The sequence below is a fragment of the Macrotis lagotis genome, chromosome 3 (genome assembly GCF_037893015.1).
Source record: "Macrotis lagotis isolate mMagLag1 chromosome 3, bilby.v1.9.chrom.fasta, whole genome shotgun sequence".
Taxonomy (NCBI): Eukaryota; Metazoa; Chordata; class Mammalia; order Peramelemorphia; family Peramelidae; genus Macrotis; species Macrotis lagotis.
Window position 1 is genome coordinate 66005290 of NC_133660.1, and position 13353 is coordinate 66018642.

Sequence of the window (13353 nt, forward strand, 5' to 3'; positions counted from 1 at the left end):
CTTTCTATCCCCATTCAGTTTCCTCCATAAGTCCACTATATCTAATTTTTCTAACAATCTATTTACCTCCCTAATTTCTTTCTTGTTTGTTTTATGATTTGATTTATCTACATTTGATATCGGGAGGTTAAGGTCTCCCACTAATAGAGTTTTGCTATCTATGTGTTCCTGTAGTTCTTTCACCTTCTCCTCTAAGAAGTTGGGTGCTGCCCCACTGGGTACATATATATTCAATATTGAAATGACTTTATTGTCTATGGTACCTTTCAGGAGGATAAAGTTTCCTTCCTTATCTCTTTTAATGCTATCTATTTCTGCTGCTGCTTTGTCTGAGATAAGGATTGCTACCCCTGCTTTTTTTTTTTTTACTTCAGCTGAAGCAAAATATATTTTGCTCCAACCTTTTACCTTTACTCTATGTATCTCTCTGCTTCAAATGAGGTTCTTGTAAGCAGCATATTGTAGGATTCTGGTTTTTAATCTATTCTGCTATTTGCTTACGTTTTAAGGGAGAGTTTATCCCATTCACATTCAAGGTTATAATTACTAATTCTTTATTGCCCTCTGGACTATCTTCCCTTTGTTTGTATTTTTCCCCATTTCCCCCTTTTATCCATATTCACCAGTATTTTGTTTTTAAATATCACCCCCTTCAGTGTGTTTGTGCTCCTATATCTAACCGCCCCTTTCTTTACCCTTTCCCTTTTTCCTTCCCTTCCTTTTTTTATTTCCCCTTAATTACCCCACTCACCTTCCCTTTCTCCATCCCCCCTCCCCTTTTCCCCTTTTAATACTTGAAAGGTTAGATGTTTTATAAGCTAACTGAGTATGTGTAGGTTGACTTTAAGCCAAGTCTGATGAGAAGAAGATTCAGGTGTTTCTCCTCTCATCCCTTTTCCCCTCTATTACCATAGGTTTTTTGTACCTCTTAGTGTAATGAGATTTATCCCATTCAATCCCCTCCCTCCTCCCATCTCTTTCCTGTACCCCTTTTTAGGGAGGTAGTGTATTTTTTTAGATCATTCTTTCTAAGTCATAGAAAATTCTGAGTGTCTGTCCCTCCTTTTTCAGTATATTCTATTGAATAGAGTCAAAATACCTGAGAATTAATAGAGTCTTTCTCCCAAGTGGGGTTAAAGCCAGTTACATCCCATTAGATAGCAGTCTCATTGATAGGTCATGGATGTCCATCAGTTCTGGCTAGGTATATTCTCTCTATTAGTGTTACATTTCTCAGGATTTATGAGAGTCTCCCCCCCCATGCTGGGATATAGCCAGTTTCAACTTACTGGATTGCATTTTTTTTCCTTTTATGCCCCCCTTTTTTTTACCTTTTCTTGTATCTCTTGAACCTCCTGTTTGATATACAAATTTTCTCTTTAGATCTGGTCTTTTCATCAGAAATTTTTGTAATTCTTCCATTTTGTTAAATGTTTTTTCCCTGGAAGAGAAGGCTCAGCTTTGTAGGAAAGTAGATTCTTGGCTGCATTCCAAGCTCCCATGCTCTTCAAAATATCTCATTCCAGGCCCTTCGATCCCTTAAAGTTGATGCAGCCAGGTCCTGCATGATCCTTACTGTGGCTCCTTGATATTTAAATTATTTCTTTCTGTCTGCTTGCAGGATTTTCTCTTTTATCTGATAGTTCTGGAGTTTGGCCACAACATTCCTTGGTGTTTTCATTTTAGGATCTTTTTCTGGTGGGGATTGATGTATTCTTTCAATAACTACTTTGCCCTCGGATTCCATGATATCAGGGCAGTTTTCCATCACTACATCCTGCAATATTAAGTCCAGGCTTTTTGTCTCTTCAATGTTTTTAAGAAGTCCTATAATTTTCAGGTTGCCTCTCCTCGATCTATTCTCTAGGTCAGTGGTTTTGTTGATGAGGTATTTTACATTTGCTTGTATTTTTTCTATTTTTTTAATTTTGTTTAACTGACTCTTGCTGTCTCATGGAGTCATTAGTTTCTGTAAACTCCATTCTTCTTTGTGGGGAGGAGTTTTGTTCATTAACCTTTTGCAACTCCTTTTCTAATTGGACAATTCTACTTTTGAAAGAGCTTTCCATTTGACCAATTGACGTTTTGAGAGAATTAATTTCTTTTTGCATTTGCTCATTTGAGTATCTGAGAGATTTATTCTCCTTTTTTGTTTGTCCAATTGTATTTTCTAAGGTTTTGTTTTCTTATTGCAAGGTATTAATTGTCTCTCCCAAATTTTTAAGCACCTTCCTTATTTCTTCAATGAATTCTTTCTGTGCTGGAGACCAGATTGTATTCTCCTCAGAGGTTCCAGGTCTCTTTGAGTTGGGGTCTTTCCCTTCCAGGAATTTTTCTATGGATCCACCTTTCCACTGACCATTCTTCATTATGCTAAGACCTTGAGTTGGGGGAGGGGGCTGGTTCACCTGGGCTTGGGATAGCCAAAGGCTTTACTGAGAACAGTTTCTTTGGCTGGTCAGTAGGAGGTGCTTGTTGCTTTCTCTGTACTGTCTGTGACCTTGGTCGAGAGGCCTTCTCCCTTTGCTTGAGGGAAGTAATTGAAGCTATTGAATTCTTTTGCCTTCAATCAATGGTGGGCTTTACCCTGGCCTGAGGTCATTCCTCAGCTGGCCTGGTTCTTTTGCTCACGCACCTGGGCCTGTGGCAGAAGTAGTTTGCAATTGTTTGTTTTGGAGGAGGCATAAGTGCAATGTTGGCATGGACTCAGACTTTCTCAGACCTGAGGAGCCCAGGGATGGTGTCTTCAGCTCTCCTGCACCAGACCTCTCCCACAGCCCCTTCCCCAAGCTCCAGGGTGACAGCATCAACACCAGTGCCTCTGCTTCCACGCGGACCCAAGCCCCTTTCATCCAGCCCCACCGCTGATCCAGCAGGTCCGGGTGTTGGGCCCTCAGACTCCTGGTTCCAATTCAGCTGTTTATCTGGCTGATCCCGGGCTGATGCTCCCTCTGAGCCCAGACTCACCTGCCCAAATTTGGCCAATGCTGCTGCCAGAGACAAATCCTGAAGTAAATGTTATTTATCCTGCCTTTTCTTTCTGGGTTTTGCGTGTCAGATTTCTTTTAAGATGTTTGTTTCATGTCATAGATGGGGAAGAGATCAGGAGACTTTAGAACTGTTCCTGTCTTCTCTCCGCCATCTTGGCCGGAAGTGATTAATTCTATTTTTGTAAGATCTTTCCATTTGACCAGTTGAGCTTTTAAGAGAATTATTTCTTTTTACATTTGCCCGATTGTGGATCTATGAAAATTATTCTCATTTTTTTATTTTTCCAATTGATGATCTGAGAGAATTATTTTCATTTTGTATTTGTTCAATTTTATTTTGCAATGATTTGTTTTCTTGTTGCAAGGTGTTAATTTTCCCTTGGCTTTCTTTTCCAGATTTTTCAAATTGGTTTTTAAAGTACTGTTTTCTTCAAGGAAGTCATTCTGTGCTGGAGGCCAGATCATATTCTGCTCTGAGAATTCTGGGTATCTCTGTATTAGGGTCTTTCTTTCCAAGAATTTTTCTATGGACCCTCCTTTCTGCTGACCTTTCTTCATCTTGCTAATACCTTGATTTGGAGAGGGGTTTGTTCACAGAGGTTTAGTGTTTGGATCTCAAGAAGCTTTATGCACTGAGTGTAATATCTCCAGCTAACCAGTGGGCATGCTAGAGGATTGGTTCACTGAATATAATTTTTCCAAGTGGTAAGTAGGGCATGCTGGTTGCTTTCTCTGGAGTGTCTCTGACCTTGATTGAGGCCTACTCCCTTAGCCTGGAGGGAGTGATTGAAGTTGTTAAATACTTTTGTCTTCAGTGAATGGTGGACTATACACTGGGGTGAGGTCATCACTCTCCCTATTGTCAGCTGCAGTGGTTCTTCTGTTCACATACTTTGCCTGGGGCAGAAGGTCTGTAATTGCATTTGTTCTGAGAAGAGGCTTCAGCTTAAATGGTGGTGTGGACTTGGAGTTCCTCTTGACCAGAAGAGCTCAGGGATAATGTCTGCGGCTCTTCTACTCCTGAACTCTCCCCGCAGCCCAGTTCACAAGCTCCAAATGGTCAGCACCAACAGCAATGCCCCTGTACCCCAGTTGACCCAAGCCCACATGGTTGAACAGGCTCTAGCCCCGCTGCTGATCAAGCAGGTCTGGTTCTCAGGCCCTCAGTCTCCCAGGTTCTAGCCCTGCAACTAATCAGGCTGATGTGCCCTTTATGCCCAGACTGATGCACAACAGCAGAAGAGAAATACTGAGGTAGATGTTCTTTCTCATGACTTTTCTTTCTGGGTTTTGTTTATCAGATTTCTGTTAAGAGGGTTTTTTTTGCTTCATATCATATATGGGGAAAGGTCAGGAGATTTTTAGAACTGTGGCTTTTTTATCTCTGCCATCTTGGCCAGAAGTCACAATTATCCTCTTAATACTGAAAGGGTTAGGTAAGGTTCTGAATTTAACTGAGTATGTGTGTTAACCTTTCCTTGAGCCAAATCTAATGAGAGTAAAACTCAGGTGGTTTTCATCTCCCTTCTTTCCTCCATTGCAATAGGCCCCTTACATTTCTTCATGATTTGTTATTTACTCCATTCAATCTCTTCCATCTTCCAACTCTATCTTCCCCCCCCTTTCTAAGGAGTTATTATTTTTAAATGATTCTATCAGAGTCACAGACAAGTTATGACTTTCCATTACTTCTGGCTAAACCTATTCTCTATAATAGAGATACAATTTTCAAGAATTATGAGAATCTTTCTCCTAGGTGAGGATATAGGCAGTTTCATCTTATTAAATAAGTTTTCTTTTCTTTTCCCTTTTATGCCTTTTGATGTATCTCTTGAGTCTCCTATTTTAAGCCCAAATTTTCTGTTTAGCTCTTTTCATCAGGAATAGTTGGAAATCTTCCATCTCTTTAAAAATTCATCTTTTCCCCTGACAGAGAAGGTTCACTTTTGTCAGATAGTAAAATCTTGGCTACATTCCAAGCCCCATTGCTTTCTGGAATATCATATTCCAGGCTCTTTGATCTCTTATTGTTGACATAGCCAAGTCCAATCTATTTCTTACTGTGACTCTTTTGCATTTAAATTGTTTCTTTCTGGCTGCTCATAGGATTTTCTATTTTACTTGATAGTTCTGGAATTTGTCCACAATATACCTTGGTTTTATTTTGGGATCCCTTTCAGTCATGGACTAATGCATTCTTCTAATAACTATTTTGCCTTGTGGTTCTATGATATAAGGGAATTTCACTTTCACTATATCCTGAAGTATGGAGCCCAGGGTTTTTTAATCCTTACAGTTTTCAGGAAGACCATTGATTCTGAAATTCTCTCTCCTGGGTCTATTCCCTAGGTCAGTCATTTTGCTGATGAGATATTTTATGTTTACTACTATTTTTTCAGGGTTTTTTGTTTTGTTTAGCAGATTTCTATTTTCTGATGAAGTCATCAGTTTCCATAGAAACTTGATTTTCAATCAAGATGGCAAAGAGAAGCCATGCACTAATTTAATTCCTCCTGGCTTTCCCAAAGAACTAACATGAACCAAGCTCCTTAACTGAATTTGGATCCACAGACCACAAAGAACTGAGGAGAAAAAGGCCTACCAACAAGGTCCGTGTCAAGGGAGCCTTGGTGAGCCAGGGAAACTGAGCAGAGACCCAATGCAGGGTAAAGCCCAGGGGCTAATATGAGAACAACAATGGAAACACTCTGTAGGGTGGGAGAGCTTCAGTGCAGTGGCTAGACATCAATCTGCTCTGCTCAGTTAATCTGGAAGACCATGCCTATGAGCCCCCATGTTTTCAGCAAAGTCCCCATGTTTCCATTTGAGTCCCCTCCTCTCCTCACCCTCTCCAACATTCCTGTGGGAGAAATTCCCCAGATCAAACAAATTCTCCATTCCTTCCCCACCCCCACCCCAGGTTCAAATGTGGGCTGGGGATCTCCCTCAATTCTGAATTGGATTAGGTAGATTAACTTTTTAGCCCAAAGGCCCAGTCCACATTGCTGGAGGATAACTGGATCCTGTTCCCCCCTGCCCCATGCCTAGGGAGTGGCCCACTAATCAAAGTCACAGACACTCCAGAGAAAGCATCTAGCACCCACCACTAACCAGCCCACTTGGAGTTCCTAAGTCTAGTGTACAAAATCCCTATGAATCTCAAAATCAAGAGTTTGGGAATTAACTCCTCCCCCAAAACAAGACCCTAGGAATATGATGAAAGACCAGTGAAAAATGAGGTCCATTGGATATTATCTCAAAGTGAACTAGAGTTTTATAGGAGAATATGAATTTGTCTTCAGCCCAGAAAGACTTCTTAGGAGAGATCAGGAAGGACTTTAAAAATCAATTGGAAAAATTGGGGGGAAAATGCAAGGGAAAATTAACAATTTCCAAGAGAAAATTATCATCTTGTGATAAAAAAAAACAAAAATATATTTGGAAAAGTGCAAAAAGATTATTTTTCTGGGCAAATGGAAAAAATTCTTCAAAAATAGAATTGACCAAATGGAAAAGGAGTTGCCAAATGTAAATGAAGAAAATTCTTCTCTAAAAATGATTAGATTCTGTGAAAAGTTTTAAATGATAAAGAGAACTAATAATATTTAAATAGCACTTTAATATTTTCAACTTTACATAGAACTTGCAATTTATCTGAGAGGCAAAAAATAACACTTTTGTTCTTGTAAGTAATAAGTGCTGGCCAAATCAATGACATGGTATGACCAAATCCAAATATTAGCCTGGTGACAGCCCCTTGCTTCTGTGAATTTTTCACCCATTCCCATAATATTACTAGAGGCTCAAGAAGGTGCAGAGATTATCTGGGTTGCCATTTAGTAAATTCCTCCTGATGTGAACTAAATGATTACATCTTGTCTGAACTTTGTCAGCTGTTGAAGCACTTTGCGTAACTTGCAAGTAGTAATTTATATACTGAATGAATTTAGCTCATTTGTCTCAGAACCTCAATCAGCACAAAAACCCCAATCATGATTTTAGTTACCATAGGCTCCAGTGTCTCAGATATTTGGATTTCTGTGCATACCTTTATATTTAATTTCCTGAGATTCGCTGCTCCCTTTAAAGAAGACAATTATTGCTAGAGATATTTTTTTCCTAGAATTGCCCTGAGAGAAAAATTACTGAAATTGAATATAATTTCAGGAGACTCATTATCCTTCTTCCAATACAGTAATGATTAAGAAGGCGAGATTGGTTTTTCTGGAGTTCTTGATCCATTGGACTATTGACATGATAAACAGTAATATTTCCTTTAAAGCTTCTATGATTAAACATGTCAATGTTAACTTTTAGCCTAGAGCAAAAATACTCACTTTTATGAGTTTCTGACAAAAATCATTTGTGATGAAAATATCAAGATAACTTAATATAAGTAAAATACAACTATAGTTTCATGTGGAGAGATTTCAACACTTTAATCTCCAAAATTTATTATGAAAGTCATTTCTATACATAAGCATATTATTTCTAAGTATTTAAAATATTTAACTTAGCAGAATTATTGATATTTTACTAACCATATTTATAGGAAAATTGTAAAATTCCTTGACAATGAGCTCCCTGCTATTTTTCACATAAGACATTTCATGTTTTAATTCTTTGTATTCCTCTTTATCTCGTCTTCCGGACTCCCCTGACTTCCTTAAATTTCAAAAATCCTCCCATCCAAGAGAATTCTTTCCTAATCCTCTTTAATTTTTTTCTTTAGGTTAATCCCAATGTATCCTATATCTGTTTTCTTATGCACAGTTGTTTCCATGTTCTCTCTCCCATTAGAATTCAAGCAACCTTTGAGGGTAAAGATTTAACCCTTTCCTTCAATTTCAAATACTTACTAGAGTGCTTGGTTCTTGGTCAGCCAGTAATCAATGTTTATAAGAGACTAAATCATTAATACTTCAGGTCAACATCTGAGAAGCATTAGAAATACCTGATTCATCCCTCCTATTAACAATAAATTTGAGGTTTGTTTGACATCTTGCAGTTTATATCACATAAGCATCACATTCAGCATGAACATTCAATATCACATAAATGATTATAGTAACATCACAAGAAACCATTGCATCATAAGATTTATATCACATCCCCATTAATGTTTCATGCAGGAGATGTAAAGTACTTAATAAGTAATTTCAATGACCATATACCTTAATCATATGCAAAATATATTATATGCACAAATAATAATGATATTTGCATATCTAGAATACATAGGCAAAAAATCACAAGGATCAAAAACTAATGCACAAATAGAAACTTAGCTAACAGTATGATGATACTAGAACTATTTAAATAGAACATAGGTAATCGTTAATATATAACCAGATAAAGAGATTAATACATCATTGATAGATTTAAGTATTGCAGAATCTCTGTACCTGCAGGAAGTGCACTTGCAATATATATATATATATATATATATATATATATATATATATATATATATATATATATATATATCTTAAAATCTATAAAATATCAACATGCATAGTAACATGCAAAATGCAAGAAAATATATGATCGCTACAAATGTCCACATATAACAGTTTTCCCAGTGGATAAAATGCTTGTCCTGTAATCAGGAAGACTTTGGTTCAAATTCACGCTCAGGCACTTAATATCTGTTTAACTCTGGACAAGTCATTTAAATTTTATTTACTTCAGTTCCCTCATCTGTAAAATAAGGATGATAATAATAAATTTCCCCTTCTGCCTGGCATATAGTAATTACTAAATATATATATATATATATATATATATATATATATGTATATATATATACATATATATATATATATATATATATATATCATCATCATTATTATTAATTATACCCAAAGCATGAATTTCACATGTAAACAGTAGTGTTGTCTAATGGCGGAACATGTAAGAAGTTTTCTAGACCTCTAAAACTTGGTAATTTAGATTGATCATAGATCAAATATGTCCTGCTGATGTTTCTGTTATACTTAAGCTAATTATGATATGGGCTAGTGGCAACAACAATGCATTAATGTCCCAATCTTCCCACAACCCATTCAACATTGATTATATGTGAAACTTCACATAAAAAAATAGTTCCAAGTATATGACCTTTGAATTTCTCAGTAACAGCTCACTTCTAGATTAAGAACTCTCCTGGCTATTCTTGCTATGAAGATTTCCTCTACTTTGTTTTACTCAATCAATATTTTATTTCATTTTTCTAATTACATGTTTTGAAAGTTTTTTCAGCATTCATTCAAATCCATATGCATATTTTTAAGTTACATAATTTCTTTCCACCCTACCTTCCCACCCCCCTCCCTCATCATGAAACAGCCAGGTGAATACTATTTATAATTACGCAGATGTATTTAATATGCTTACAGATTAGTCATTTTCAGTATGAGAAATCAGGATTATGGGAAAAGAGAGAAAATCAATGAGGTTGAAATTAAATACATAAGAGAAATTTTTAAAAAGTGAATGTAGGGGCAGCTAGTTGGCATAGTGTATAAAGCACCAGCCTTGGAGTCAGAAGTACCTGGGTTCAAATCTGGTCTCAGACACTTAATAATTACCTAGCTGGCCTTGGGTAAGCCACTTAACCTCATTTGCCTTGCAAAAAAAACCCTAAAAAAAAGTGAATGTAGTGTTCATTTCAGATTCTGAAGGGTCTTTTTGTTTGTTTTTCTTCTTTTTTGTCTTGTTTTTCTGCTTCTGGATAGGGATAGCATTATCTATAACTAGTCTCCTAGGGTTGTACTAGCTCTCTGAACAGCTGAGAGAAACTGCTTCCATCAAGGTTGATCTCACAATCTTGCTGCTACTGTGTACATTGTTCTCTTGCTTCTGTTCCCTTTGTTCAGCATGCAATTCTTTCAAAACTTCTCTAGCATCCAATAATTCATGGTTTCTTTTAGAACATTCTATAACATTCATATACCATAATTTTTTAGTCATTTCTCAATGGATGGGTATGCCCTCAAATTCCAATTTTTGCCACTACAAGAAGAGTTGCTAAGAATATTTTGGAACAAGTGAGACTTTTCCAATTTTTTTATGTTTTCTTCTGGATATAGGCCTAATATTGTAATTGCTGGGTAAAAGGGTTTGGTCAGTTTCATTGCTCTTTGGGTATAGTTCCATATTGCTCTCGAGAATGGTTGGATCAGTTCACAACTCCAACAGCAATGCATTAATGTCCCAATCCTCCCACAACACATTCAACATTGATTTTTCCCTTTTTGTCATCTTAACCAATCTGATAGGTGTGATGTGATAATACATAATAGTACTTTTAATTTGCATTTCTCTAATCAGTAATGATTTAGACCATTTTTCATGATTATATATATATATATATATAGTTTTAATTTTTTCATTCTAAAACTTCATATTCTTTGATCATTTATCAATTGGGGAATGATTTTCAACCTTTTAAATTTCAAACAATTCTGCATATATTTTAGAAATGAAAGCTTTATCAGAAACCCTTGCTTTGAAGATTGTATCTCAGCTTTCTGATTTACTTCTAATTTTGGCAGCATTGGATTTATTAATGCAAAATCCTTTAAATTAAATACAGTCAAAATCATCCATTTTACAATTTATAATGTACTTTATTTTCTATTTGGTCATAAATTTCTGCCCATTCCATAGATGTGAAAGATAAGGTATTTCTTGGTCTGTTAATTGATCCATAGATCATCATTTATGTCTTAATCTTGTATCCCTTTTGACCTTATTTTGGTATAGGGTGTGAAATGTGGGTTTATGACTAGTTTTTGTCATACTATTTTCCAGTTTTCCAAAAACGTTTTGTCAAATAGTGATTTCTTATCCCAGAAGCTAATATCTTTGGGTTTGTCAAACAGTAGATTACTCTAGTCATTTATTATTATTTCTTTTTAAACTATTCTAATCCATGGACACATTATTCTAATTGTCAACCAGTACCAGGCAGTTTTAATGACTCTCCTTTTATAGTATAGTTTCAAATCTGGTAGAGCTAAGCCACATTCATTTTTTTCATTAGTTTCCTTGATATTCCTGACCTTTTATTACTCCAGATGAATTTTGTTAGTATATTTTCTAGCTCAGTAAAATCATTATTTGATAGTTTGATTGGTATAGCACTGTATAAGTAATTTAATTTGGGTAGAATTGTCATTTTTATTATTTTAGCACAACTGCAATATGAGCAAAAGACATATTCCAATTGTTTGGATCTGACTTTATTTTTGTGAGAAGTGCTTTGTAATTTTATTCATTTGGTTTTTAGGTTTTCCTTGGGAGGTACATTCCCAAGTATTTAATGATTTTCTCTACTAATAAAAATATTTTAATAACTCTTATGGAAATGCTTCCAAGTCTTCCCAGAAGGGATCTAGAGGCAATAAAAAGAGTTTGATTTCATATTTTTTACTATTTTAAGTAATTCCCATCAAAAGTTAAATTGTATATTAGTTTCCATAATACATAAAATGTTATGATAGGGACCCATGTATTCACAGACCATTGCCCATTTTTAATGTTCAGATTTTGCTCCTAAAGCACAAAATTCTAGCAAGAAACTATTCCCAAGCTCCTTCCCCAAATAAGTTGATTTTTTACCCACCAGCAATAATTTCTTTTGGACTGAACAGTCATAACAAATTAGGATTACACTTCAAAATACAGGGCATCTAATATATTCTGGCTGCCTATATAATGCTATTGTAACTTTGCAAATATTACTAAGTTGAATTCAGGATACTATCTAATTCTTTTTATTATATCAGATGTTTGCCAGCAACCTAGTGTTGAAATCCCATGATCTATTCACAATTCTTTTTTTTTCTTTTTTTTTTAGGTTTTTGCAAGGCAAATGGGATTAAGAGGCTTGCCCAAGGCCACAGAGCTAGGTAATTATTAAGTGTCTGAGGCCAAATTTAAACTCAGGTACTCCTGACTCCAGGGCTGGTGCTCTATCCACTGTGCCACCTAGTTGCCCCTTATTCACATTTCTAAAGACCTGGCTCCTTTTGAAAGGAAATTCTGGCTTAATCCTACAATATCCTATATGTAGTATTAGACATCAAGGCATTTTTTTTGACTTATACATGCCTATCAGTTCTTCCAAGCAATTTCTTATTATTGAAAATTATTTCTATTTTTATCAGTTTATTCTTATGTAGTTATAGTGAGAAATGCTGAACCTTACTCACTTATTGCCATCATTTCAGGCATTTTTAAATGATCTATCATGACTAATAATTCATAGTAAACCATAGCAAGAAGCACCATTATAAACCTACTGTAAAAAGTCACTGTACTTCTCTCCCAATAACATATAGTTCCTTTCAATGATTTACAATGTTCGTAAACTTAGAGTTTTCTCCTTGGTTCCCTCTCAACATTTCATTCTCCATTTTGCTTGTCTTAATTTAAAAATGCATTCAGGTAATTTATAACAAAAAATTATACAGTACCATACCATAACAAAATAACAACATAATAGACAAATGTACTTAATGTGTAGCAAATTATAAATCAAAGGAAATATGCAAATTAATAATACTGTAAACGGAGATATGCAGAAACTTACAGCTACAGTTGAAGAAGAAAATCTCTGTACATCATGCACCATCAATTAACATATAAATAGGCAAACCACAGCTGCTGCCAGTACCATATGCAAATAAACTACAACTTATCAAAGTGAATGCTTCAATGCATTGATAACAAATAGAAGACATGAACACAATGCATTAATAATTTTATTAAACAGAATGGATCAATCATGAAAGAAAGAGAGAGAGAGAAAGAGAGAGAGAGAGAGAGAGAGAGAGAGAGAGAGAGAGAGAGAGAGAGAGAGAGAATTCCTACAGGGAAAATCATTTTTAATTTAAAAAAGAAATCTAAATTATGTACTGTCATTTCATTGACTAAAAATATTTCAGAAATATGAAGTAAAAGAAGAAAGAGAAAAGAAAAAAAGGATTTCCGTCAAATAGCAAGGAGGAGCCTATTTCGATATCCATCCCAGGAAGCTTAGTGGTTACTTTCTAAGTGTACCATGTTCCTGGAAGATAAGCAATTATGTGGTTATGAAACACTTGATATGCCAGTATGTGTGTGTGTGTGTATATATATATATATATATACTTTTTGTTTTTTGCAATATATAAGCTTGTGCATGGCTCAATAAATCAGACACTCTTTTCCATCTTGTCACAGTCCTGTCACTTCCCTTATTAGATAACCTTCAGTCATGTAATTCTGTAACTCTTTCCTTACTACTTTGCAGGTTGGCAGGCCCCCAAAAGGAAAGCTTCTGGTCTTAAAATTGAGTCATGAAAGTGGAAGAGTG

At 35.6% G+C, this 13353-nt stretch overlaps 1 pseudogene; it reads left to right on the plus strand.

Moving 5' to 3' along the window:
- Positions 1–3989: 3989 nt before the first annotated feature.
- Positions 3990–13353, plus strand: part of LOC141519124 (gamma-aminobutyric acid receptor-associated protein-like 1 pseudogene) — a 43671-nt pseudogene continuing 34307 nt past the window's right edge.